At 66.4% G+C, this 10,652-nt stretch overlaps 1 protein-coding gene across 1 annotated transcript in view; it reads right to left on the bottom strand.

Moving 5' to 3' along the window:
* The window catches only part of KCNT1 (potassium sodium-activated channel subfamily T member 1), a 59,102-nt gene that overhangs the window by 38,050 nt on the left and 10,400 nt on the right, over window positions 1–10,652 (bottom strand).

Genomic DNA, 10,652 nt, shown 5'->3' with positions numbered 1-10,652 from the left:
AAAGGCTGGGGGGTGGGGTGGGGGGAGCTGGGCAGCTGGGGGCAGGTGACCGCCCCCTGCCCCGCCGCGCAGGGAACGCCCAGGTTCATTTCTCTCCCCGCTCCCAGAGGCCGGAGCCCCAAGGACGCCCCATGCGGGAGGGGGTTTCAGCGCCCAGCGGCCGCTAGGACCTGTCTTATGTCGGAAGTAGTAGCTGTAATCACAATGACAGTCCCGACGCTGGGGGCAGGGGAGGAGTAGTGGCCGGCGGCTCCTGGCCACTCACCTCCGCAGGCAGGACAGCTGGAGAGAGGGAGACGTTGGTGCCAGGCCACGCGTCCAGTGTGGGCCCTGGGGACCCAGGTGGTGCTCAGGAGGGCCTGCTCAGAGCCCACCTTCCAGTCCCTGCGCCCACATGCCAGGCGCGGCTTGGTGCCGGGCACGAGACCCCAGCCGTGGACAAGGCGGCTACTTCGTGGAGGGCTGGTCGGCGCCCATCGCCCTGCAAGGACCAGCCCGATGGTCTCACTGGACATATCACCTCAGGAAGCAGCGCTGTCCATTTTGCAGAGTGGGGAAACTGAGGCCTTGAGGGAGGAAGTGGCTGCCCCAGGAGACGGAATGGGAAGGAGGGAGGGAGGACTTCTGCCAGGACTGGGTGACGCAGTCGGCTCTCCTGCCACCCCGTGTGGCTTTCCTGCCCAGTTCCTTCCGCTCCACAGACGAGGCCGGGGAGGTGAGGTGGTTTGCCCAGGCGATGGCCAGGTATCAGCCGGCAGGTGTTGGTGCATGAAGGACCAGGCTGGCCTACCCTGGGACCCAGCGGGAAGAAGGGGACTCTGAGAGTCTCAGCTGTCCTCACCAGCCGCCAGGGGCTCCAGGCGCCCCTGAGTTGCCGGCTTGCTGGGGCGGCCTGTGTCTTCACCCCACTTGTGACCCAGCCAACCGGCAGGGCCTGGCACTTACAGATGTGTGGGAGGAAGGTGGGCCTCACACCCAGCCTGCCCAGCCTCTCCCCAGACGTCGCTGAGTCAGAGACATCCGTGACTGGTCTCAGCAAACACACGTGCATCTGCCTGACCGAGACTGACGGCTCCTACCTGCCCTAGAGGGATGAGGCTCTTGTGCTGGCCAGGCCACTGCCTGCCCCTGGTGGTGGCATCCACTTCTTGCCCTTCCTGTGGAATGACACGGAGCGGTGGCTGCAAAGAATGAGAGCTGGAAGTGTCTCGGGCCGCTGGTGCCGAGACACACCCTGTGATGAGCACGAGACACAGAGCCAGCAGGACCACGGACGCAGGCAGCGCCCTGCACAGCCCCAGGGGGCGCTGTCCGCCGGGCGCCGTCGAGGCCCGTCTGCACGTCTGGACGTCCAGGATGCTCGCCGTGGGCCCCAGGAGGCGCAGGAGGCTGCCAGAAGCGCGTCCCAGGTGGTGGGCTTCCTGGGGACCTGACTTCACAGAGAAGGCGGTGCTTGCATTCCCGGAGCGATGGCACCAACCGCGCCATCGTGGGGCTCCGGGCAGCCACGCCCGTGACAGCACAGGGTGGCAGACAGCGCACATCCGTCTGCCCGGAAGGCTCAGCCGCTGGCTCGTCCCCTGCAAGGGCTGTCTTTTCTGTCCCTGGTGTTTGAGAGTGAGTCTGAGGTCCAGGGTGGGAGTCGGGGTACAGGGCAGGATGTCTCGTGTTTCGTAAGGCGAGATCTAATGAAGACCGTGCCCCACGTGCGTGAAGGACCACGTGCCGACGGCCAGCGGCGGCTGCTCTGGCGGGGGCGGGGCCTTTCAGCGGCTGCTGCACCATTCACATCAGGTCTGATTTAATTTGAAAGAGATGGTCGGCTTCTGTCATTAAAGCCGTGTTCCCTATGCGGGAGGACGGCCACCCTCCTGCGGGGAGCAGCGCCAGGCTCCTCATCCTGGTCTCTGGTGGCACTTGGGGAACATATCCCACTCCACGTCAGCCTCAGGGTGCTGACGTGAGGGGTGTCCCCTGGCGGGCCCGGGCCCCGGCCCTGAGGCGTCCAGCACTGCCCTGTGCAGAGCTTGGAGAACCTGGGGCCCGGGGCTGTGGGGCGGGATGGGGCGTATAGAACAGCTCCCCTTCCTCAGGCATCGAGCCTCTGTAAGTGCTGCCTCGTTCTCGGGGCACAGCTGCCCTGTGGGGAGGGTGGTGGCATCGTCGTGCCTCCTCCGTGCCGAGCGGGGCTGCCAGCCGGCCCGAGGAGGAGACAGGGTGACTCGGGCGTGTTCTGAGGGGGAGCGAGACAAGCTTCCGGGGGGAGTGGGTGGGCGAGGGGAGACCAGGGGGAAGAAATAGGTGGGTGACAGCACCGAGGCTGACGTGGGGACGATGAGGCGGGGGGAGCACGTGGGGTGGGGCATGTTCCCCAAGTGCCACCAGAGGACGACAGTGATTACTGTGGAATATTATTCGGCCCTCAGAAGGAAGGAAGTCCCGATGCCAGCTACAATGTGGATGGACCTGGAGGACGTCATGCCGAGTGACGAGCCAGTCTTAGAAGGACACGCCCGTGGGACCCCACTCACGGGAGGTCCCCAGAGGGGTCAGACCCAGAGAGGCAGGAAGTAGGCGGTGGGGCCGGGGCTGGGCGAGGGGCTGGGGGTGAGAGTGTAACGGGGACAGAGTTCCCATTGGGAAGATGAGGGAGTCCTGGAGGTGACGGTGGTGACGGCCGCGCACAGCGTGACTGTGCTGACGTCACCGAGCTGTGCTCTCATCCTGGTGAACACGGTCGATTCTGTGTTATGTGTTTTTTCCACAGTAAAAATATTGGGAAGAAAGGCACTGAATCCAGCAGGAGGGGCCCCCGCCAGCCCGGGGGGACGACGGGCATCAGATGGGATGACGGCCGAACACGGGCTGTGCGTGTCCTCAGGCCAGTAGGGTCACCACGAACTCCATGGCTTAAGGCGACCCACGCGGAAGATCTTCCAGGTGAGCGACGAGAATCCTAAAACCTGAGGCGGGCAGGGGCTCCCTCGGGAGGCTCCGGGGGGGGGGGTCTCGGGGCGCCCGCCTGCCCCAGCTGGGCCCCTTTCCTCCATGGTGCCACCTCAGCTTCCGTCCTCCTCCTCCGGGCCCCCCCGTGATGACGCGGGGCCACCAGACGGTCCCCCCATCTCAAGACCCTTCGTGACTTCTGCAAAGTCTCTCTTGGTCCAAGTCCCGGAGTCAGCACGTGGACACCTTTGGGGGGCGCTGGTCAGCCCATCGCACACGATGGACTCCATGGTATGGCTCAGCACAGGTCAGCACAGGTCAGCACAGGTCAGCACAGGACACCAGAAAGAGGAAGCCACGCAAAAAGCCACCGTCAGTTGTCACCAGCTGAGGCTGCCTCGCTTTGAACTGGCAGGTGAAGAGGGGAAGGGCTGAGCGCGCCTTCCTGCCTCCCGCGGGACCAGTGTCAGATGCGCCAGCTCCCGGGCAAGGGGGAGCCCTGGCAGAACCTGGCCACTACGCACGCGGGGAGACACAGAGCAGGGGGGCGGCTCGTCCCCAGCCCAGCGACGACCTTCCAGCGGGGCTGCGATCCTCAGATGCAGCACGGGGACTGATGTTCACACGGTGTCACCTTGAGGTGACAAGGGGGAGCATAACTGCTCCGTGGAAGGGTTGGGCTGTCATGGCTGAGCCAGGGTGTCCATCTGGCCATCCCCAGCAGAGGGACAGCCAGGGCAGGAAGCCACACGGAGACCAGTGGCGCAGGAAACGCTCTCCTGCCCACGTCATTCAGGCTCAGTCCCCGACGCCTTCGGACCCAACGACCAGGTGACCAGGACTGTCGGAGGCAGAGAGAGGCACAAGCAAGCCCACCCTGAAGAGGTGAGCAGACACGCCGGGCGGCGGGACGTCCTCCGGACCGGAGGCCTGGTCGGCTCCACCTTCGCCGTGTGACAGTCACCGCCACCCGGGCTTTGCTGAGGGTTGCAGTGCAGGGCGGGCTCCAGGCCCAGCAGTCACTGGCTGGTCCTGCCACTGTAAGGCCGAGGCGCCCCTAGGCTCGCTGGCCGGCAGCTGCCCAGTTCCTAAAGGTCGCCCTCGTTCCTCGGCACGCGGCCCCTCCATCCCTAAAACAGCAACGGCGTGCCGGACCCACGGGCCTCGGACCCGCCTCCTCCGCTGCCGGCCAGAGAAGTCGCTCCGTTCTCACAGGGCCCCAGTGACCAGGCCGGGCAATCGCCTCTGGATTAGCTGCAGTCAAGTGGTCGGGCGCCGGAATTACTCTGCGAAATCCCTCTCGCCGTCTGCGTGAGCGTCCTGTCTCGCAGCTGCCGCAAGCACACACCACGGGCGGGCGGCGTGAACGGCAGACACCTACGGCCCCGGGGCTGGAGGCCGCAGCCCAGGCTGCGGTGCGGGCAGGGCTGGCTGTCCTCAGCCGCGAGGCGTCGGCTCCAGGCCTCGCTCCTAGGCTGGTGGTTGATCGTCTTCCCTCTGGGCCTGTCCCCCAGGTCCCCAGTCATGCTGGATTAGGGCCACCTTAGTGACCTGTTTGCCCAGTTACCTGTAAAGGCCCCATTTCCAAGTCCGGCCCCGTCACAAGGTGCTGGGGCTTAGGGGTCCAACGTTCACATCTCGGAGGGACGCACGCGGCCCAGCTCCAACACTGTGGGAGGTCCCGTGACCCTGGGCGACGTCCCATCCCACTCAGCCCCGGGGATCGGGGCGGCAGGTCTTGGGGGCCGCCCTGGGCAGGAGCCATAGGGATTGAAAGGAGCTCGTGAACCCACCAGACGCCACACAATGCTCCTGGACTGAACGAGCAGGAGGGGTGCGTTGGCAGCCACGGGGACGGTCTCCCCCGAGCCAGGACAGCTGCTCCCCTGGGACTCCCGGCCCTGGCTCCAGACCCAGAGTCCTCACTCGCTCACCTGCAGGCTCTCTACTCACCTGGCACTACCTGAGATCCCTGAGTTCTGGGGTGGGGACGCCTCCCCTCTCCCCGCCCCTCCCCAGAGCAGGGGAGAATCCGGGGAGATGCCCCATAAAGGCCGATGGAAATCTGTGCTTCCGGTGGCTCACTCCCTGCCGAGTGGCTGGGGGGGGCTCACTTCCTGCCGAGTGGCTGGGGGGTGCCGTGAGCTGGGCTGGCCACCAGCTGGGCTTCACTGGGGAACCTCTTGAGGTAACCAGTTTCTTGGGGCCTTCCTGCCACCACGCTTGCACCCTATGATTAGGGGGTGTCAGTGTCCTGGGGCTGCCATAACAAAGTGTCACAGACAGGGCCTTAAAATAACCGGAATTTATTCTTTCTCAGTCTGAGGCCAGAATTCGGAAATCGGCCATGTCCCCTCCAGAGGCTCCAGGGGAGGGTCCCTCCCGCCTCTCCCGGCTCCTGGGACCCGGTGCCCCCTGACTTGTGGCTGCACCCCTCCAATCTCTGCCCTGTCCCCACGTGGCCTCTCACGTGTGTCCCCTTGAGAGGATGCCGGCATTGGAGGTCGCGGCCACCTACGTCCAGAACCAACGCATCTCGAAGGCTTTGCCCCGATCACATCTGCAGAGACCCTATTTCCAAATGAGGTCACGTCCAAGGTTCTGGGCAGGCGTGAAGCTTTTTTGTGGGGGGGACACAATTCAAAACCCTACAGACTCCTTGCTCCTAACGTCCCGCCCATTAGCTGTGTGACCCCGAACACGTCCCTTTCCCCCGGGATCTGCCTCCACTCGCCCAGGGGCCTCGCCCGGTCTGGAGGGGCAGGAAGCTCCCAGCAGGCTCTCTCTAGACCCTTTTGTGGGGGGACACCCTCAAAGCTTACGGACTTGAAATCAAAGCAGCTTCACCCCACGCAGGCTCACGTGCCACCCCTTCTGTACTGGCGACTTTGTCCCCCGGCCCCTGGGGACTGAATGTTTGTGTCCCCCAGGTGCCCAGGTTGGAGCTGGTGTCGGGAGGTGGCGAGGGTCAGCTGAGGTCATGGGTGGGGCCCGGCGATGGGCCTGGCGCCCCCGTAGGAGGAGACCCCAGACAGCTCACGCCTGCCGCCTCCGCCTCCCGGCCCCCGCCTTGTGAGGACAGGCAGAGAGGTCTGTGAACCAGGAAGGGGGCCCTCGCCAGGACCCCAGCACGCCGGCACCCCGACCCTGACGTCCAGCCTCCTGACTGAGGCGTAAGGGCTGTCGTTCCAGCCGCCCGTGCTCCGGGCTGTGGCTGCGGCCTGGGCACGGCCGCCTCCGTTTCCGTCCCCACAGCGGCTGAGCGAAGTGCCAACAGCGCGGTCACAGGGTCAACAGCCCCGCGGGGAGCCAATGGGAACCACAGTTTCAAAACCAGACGCTGCTCGTGCTGTTCCCGACACGGACACCGGGGGGCGCTGCCCGAGTGGCGGTGAGATGCACAGGCGTGATGGGCACGGCGCCCGGGGGACGCTTGCGTGGCCAGCTCAGGCCCCCGCGGGAGCCGGGGGGAGCCGGGACACACGTCCTGCCCCCTCTCACCGGCAGACACAGCACCGGCTGGGACCTGGCATCACCCCAGAGTCCCTGTGGGCACCCTTGAACGGACGACAGTGTCCCCGCCCTCCGCATCCAGCTGCCTCCCCACCTGGCCACCTGCTCTGCCCTCCATCCCCAGGCCGCCCCAGGTGGGGACGGAAGGTGGAAGAGGGGACAGGCGTGGAAGGGGCCAGGTCAGGGAGGACAGAGCCAGGCAGGCTCCCGGGAGGCAGTCGTGGGCTGGAGGGCTGGGCAGGGAAGGGGTGGCAGACAGCGCTCCCCCCGAGGGGTGGTTCTGACTCCCCGGGTCACGCTGGAGGCAGCAGCGCTCTCTGGCCCAGCTCCCTGATGCCCAGTTGTCAACGATGGCAGTCGACTGGTTCTGAGCATCCGCCGGTCCCAGAGACGCCCCCACAATGTCCTGGCAAGGCTTCACCCCATGGGAGGAGCCGGGCTTTCTCCCCTAACCACCGGGAGCCCAGGGTCTGCTCAGCTGTGGGGAGGGGCACGCCTGCGGAGGCCCCAGCCTCTCTGAGCCCAGGCCCGAGGGTCCCCTGCCCCGGGAGCAGCAAGGCTGTCAACAGTCACTCCTGTGGGGCCGGGCAGCGGTCTGTCCTCGCGGCCACCCTGCCTGCCTGTCCGCCCACAGCTCAGCCCGTGTGAAGCAGTATCTGGTGTTGCTCAGCTTCAGAGAAAACCCGCCCTCTGCCGACAGAAGGTCTCGGGCAGATAGCGAAGGGGGCTTTTGGGGCAGCTGGCCCCTGGTCTCTGTGTCCTGTCTGCAGCTAGACACCCCTGAGGCCCCCAGAGCCTGGAGCCGTGGCCTGAGCCACTGCCTACCTGGCCCGGAAAAGACGGGGTGCTGACCCTGCCACTGCCCCCCGCTGCGGCTTCGGGGGCCCGCTGGGCTTGTTCTGGCTGGGCGGGCAGCTGTGGACAGCAGCTGGTCCCATCATGCAGGCGATGGCAGCTGTCAGCCCCCCTCTCCTCACTGGTGGGACCCCTGACCCCAGCCTCTGGTCATTCTACCCCTTGTGGGGGACGAGCCTGGGGGTGGCAGTCCCGCCTCCCTTGTACCTCGGGGTGCAGCGCGCATCCTCGTCCCCACAGCATCCTCCCGAGCCTGGGGTGGGGGCCGAAACCTCTTGTCCAGGTTACAGACCGGGGTGGGTGAGGGGACACTTCTAACGACCAGAGCGCCCGCCCATCCACCAAGCCCTTCCCCACTCTCTCCGCCACTGCCTATCACCCCACTCTTTTGGGTGCAGGGGCTGTCGTCACCCCGCTGCAGACGGCTCACAGCCTGGCTGGGGTCTGCAGACCCCCGAGTCTGTCCCCAGGACCACGGTGCCAGTGCCCAAGCGTGAGGCTCACTGCCGGGCCAGTACGGACAGAGGGGCCGGGGCCTGGGCGAAGGGGCAGCGAGCTGTCGGCGGGCAGGGAGGCCCAGGCCCAGGGCCCAGGTGCACTCCGAGAGCCTTGCTCCCCAGGAGCCCTGAGACTCAGCTGGCAGGCAGTGATGAGGTCACCCCGGGACCTCAGCTGCCCCTGGAAGGCGTGGGAGCTCTGCTCTGCCCGCCTCCCCCCTGCTCCCCGAGAGGCTGAGCGGCGATGCAGCCTCCTTCGCCCACATGGGCCGAGCCGTCCCTCCCACCGAGGCCACGCGTGTGAGGCTGTGGTGACTCATGCCTGTGGCTTCATCCCCTTGGAGAGCAGGAAGCTCACGGCTGCTGGAGCCAGAAGTCAGGGTGGCGGCACCCTCGACCCCACAGAGCCTGCCCTGGGGGTGAGCGGAACCGAGAACGGGAGGAGAGATGGGGTTCTTAGGCAAGGGGGGCGGAGGACCCTGCAGAGGGCTGTGGAGGTAGTGTGGGGGCAGGACCAGCCCTGCTGGAGGTGGGGTCTCCTTGCCCCCCAGTGAGAAGGGATCAAGCTCAGCGGTCTCTGGCCTGGTGGAGGTGCCCTCGGCAAGGGCTGTATCAGCCTGCATCCCAAGGTCCACCCCCAGGGCTCTGGGCGACGTCCCTGGGGCCCGCCCCAGCCCTGCGAGCTCCTGCAGCGCCTGCCGAGTGTGCTTGGCCTGCTGGCGGGGTGCAGGCAGGTCTCCCCAGTCTCACCTCCCGGGCCTCTGGCCACAAAGACCCAGAATGTGCTCTGCCCCGTCCTCGACAGGGAGCGTCCTCATCACCTCCCCCTGCACGCACAAGCCTGTGCCCCACCTGGGGAACCAGTGACAGTGGACGGGGCCCAGGCATCGAGAATGGGGGTGCTGACGGAGAGGAGGGACGTGCAGGCTCCGGGGGCCCAGGGCGCAGGCATGCAGGAGCGGGCCTTCGGTTGCGGGCCCTCCCGTCCCTCCCCTCCCTGAGGTTGGGGTGTCAGCTCAGTGCCCAATGGGCCTCCACGTGTGTGTCCTCATGGAGGGGGGCTCAGGTGATCTTAGGGCTCCCAGGAGCCCTGCACTGCCTGTCCCCACGAGACCTGGGAGAACAGCCTGTGAGTACAGTAGGGTCGTGAGCGGGGCCAGGGCAGGCCGGCCCGCTCTGCCGTGAAAGCCACTGCGGTCACCTTCGGGCAGAGAAGGTCTGAGAGAAGAGAAACACTTCTGAGGGGCTCCCTGTGCCACGAGTGGAGGGGCCCCCCAGGCCCCGCGAACCCCCAGACCTCCACCTCACTCACTGCTAAGCCCCACCCCAAGGCTGGCCGCTGCTGGTCGCCGTGCAGCGGGCGGCAGTGTGCCTCCCAGGGCGCAGAGGCAGGACCGCCCGGCACCTGGCCAGACACGTGCAGACTGGCCGCACCCCCAGCCTGTGGGCCCCGGGGACGCTCTGAGGCAGGAACCTCCGCCCAGGCCCTGTCACTCCTCTCTGGGGGGAGGGGGGGACTTTTCCTCAACAGCCTGTTGGGGGCCAAGCCTCTCTCTTCCCCCGTCTCAGCATCTGCACGTCCAGGTGCCACAGCATCTTTCCTCCAGAGGGTTCACAGACACACACACACACACACACACACACACACACACACACACGCACGCACACACGCGCACACACAGCCCGCCCCTGAACACCATCAGCATAACCACAAGGCTCCTGGGGTCGGCACACAGACTTTCCCTCAGAACAAGGGGGAGCAGGACAGAGGCGGCTGGCCAGGAGCTGGGCCTGGGGGAGGCAGCGGACGCTAACGGGTGTGGGTTTCCTTCTGGGCTGACGGAATGCTGTGGGACCAGACGGCGGTGGCGGGGCCTGACCTTGGGACTGGACCGAACGTCACCGCACGTTCACGCTTTGCACATTTAACCACAGTCAAAAACCCCAAACCACGGGGCCCAGGACCCCATGGATATTCAGGGCCAGCTTCCATGCCTTGCGGAACGTGGTGGCTCCCTTCGGGCAGACACACGCCACCCTGTGGCTGACGGCAAAGACCTTTGCCGTCCGCTCCTGAAAACGGAGGGCCGTGTCACTCCAGTTACATCAAGCGCAGTCACTGGCATTTAGCAGGGCACCCGGGGGCCCCGGGCCCATGAGAGGAGGTGGCTGCCACCCCCTGCCGGACAAGCTGTACTCCAGAGTTAGCCACGCCCCGGCGGAGCAGGCACTGAGGGGCTGGTGCCCACGCAGGAAGATGCGGAGCGCAGGGTTCGACTCAGGGAAGCCCCCAGCCCTGGCTGTGCTCCCAGGGGGTGGGGATGGCAGAGCCCCGGGCCACGTGCCCCCTCTGCACACGCGGGGGGTCCCCTGGGGCGTGTATTCTCAGGGGGAGTTAAGTGTCACCCCAGCAGTTCGCCCAAGACGACAAAACACCGTCACCATTACAAAGCCCCTTCCTTGTGGGACTCGAGTTCCCCGATTCTAGGTGGCGAAGACGCGGGGCTGGAGCTCTCCTGACCTGCTTGGGGAACGCGGCCACGTGTGGTGTGAGGTCTGGGGACACTCCGTCTCCGGCAGCAGGCAGACTTGAAACCCCCTCCACGGCCTGAGCAGCGGCTCCTCGTGAGGCGTCCCCACGGCCGACCCTGCCCCTAGCGTGTTTCCCCAGCGGCAGCTCCAGCCCGGAGCACTCTGAGGCTCCATTTGCGTCCCCGAGGTTTTTAACCCCGGTACTCTATGCACCAACCGGAAAGACTGCAGCCGGGGAAACCGCAGACCCAGCTCATCCAGCCCGCGGTGCCTCCCCGCCCCCCCCGGCCCCCCGCCCCACGCACACAC

The sequence above is a fragment of the Pteropus alecto genome, unplaced genomic scaffold (genome assembly GCF_000325575.1).
Source record: "Pteropus alecto unplaced genomic scaffold, ASM32557v1 scaffold67, whole genome shotgun sequence".
NCBI lineage: Eukaryota > Metazoa > Chordata > Mammalia > Chiroptera > Pteropodidae > Pteropus > Pteropus alecto.
The sequence above is the reverse complement of the archived record's forward strand: the minus strand, read 5'-3'. Positions and strand labels throughout refer to the sequence as shown.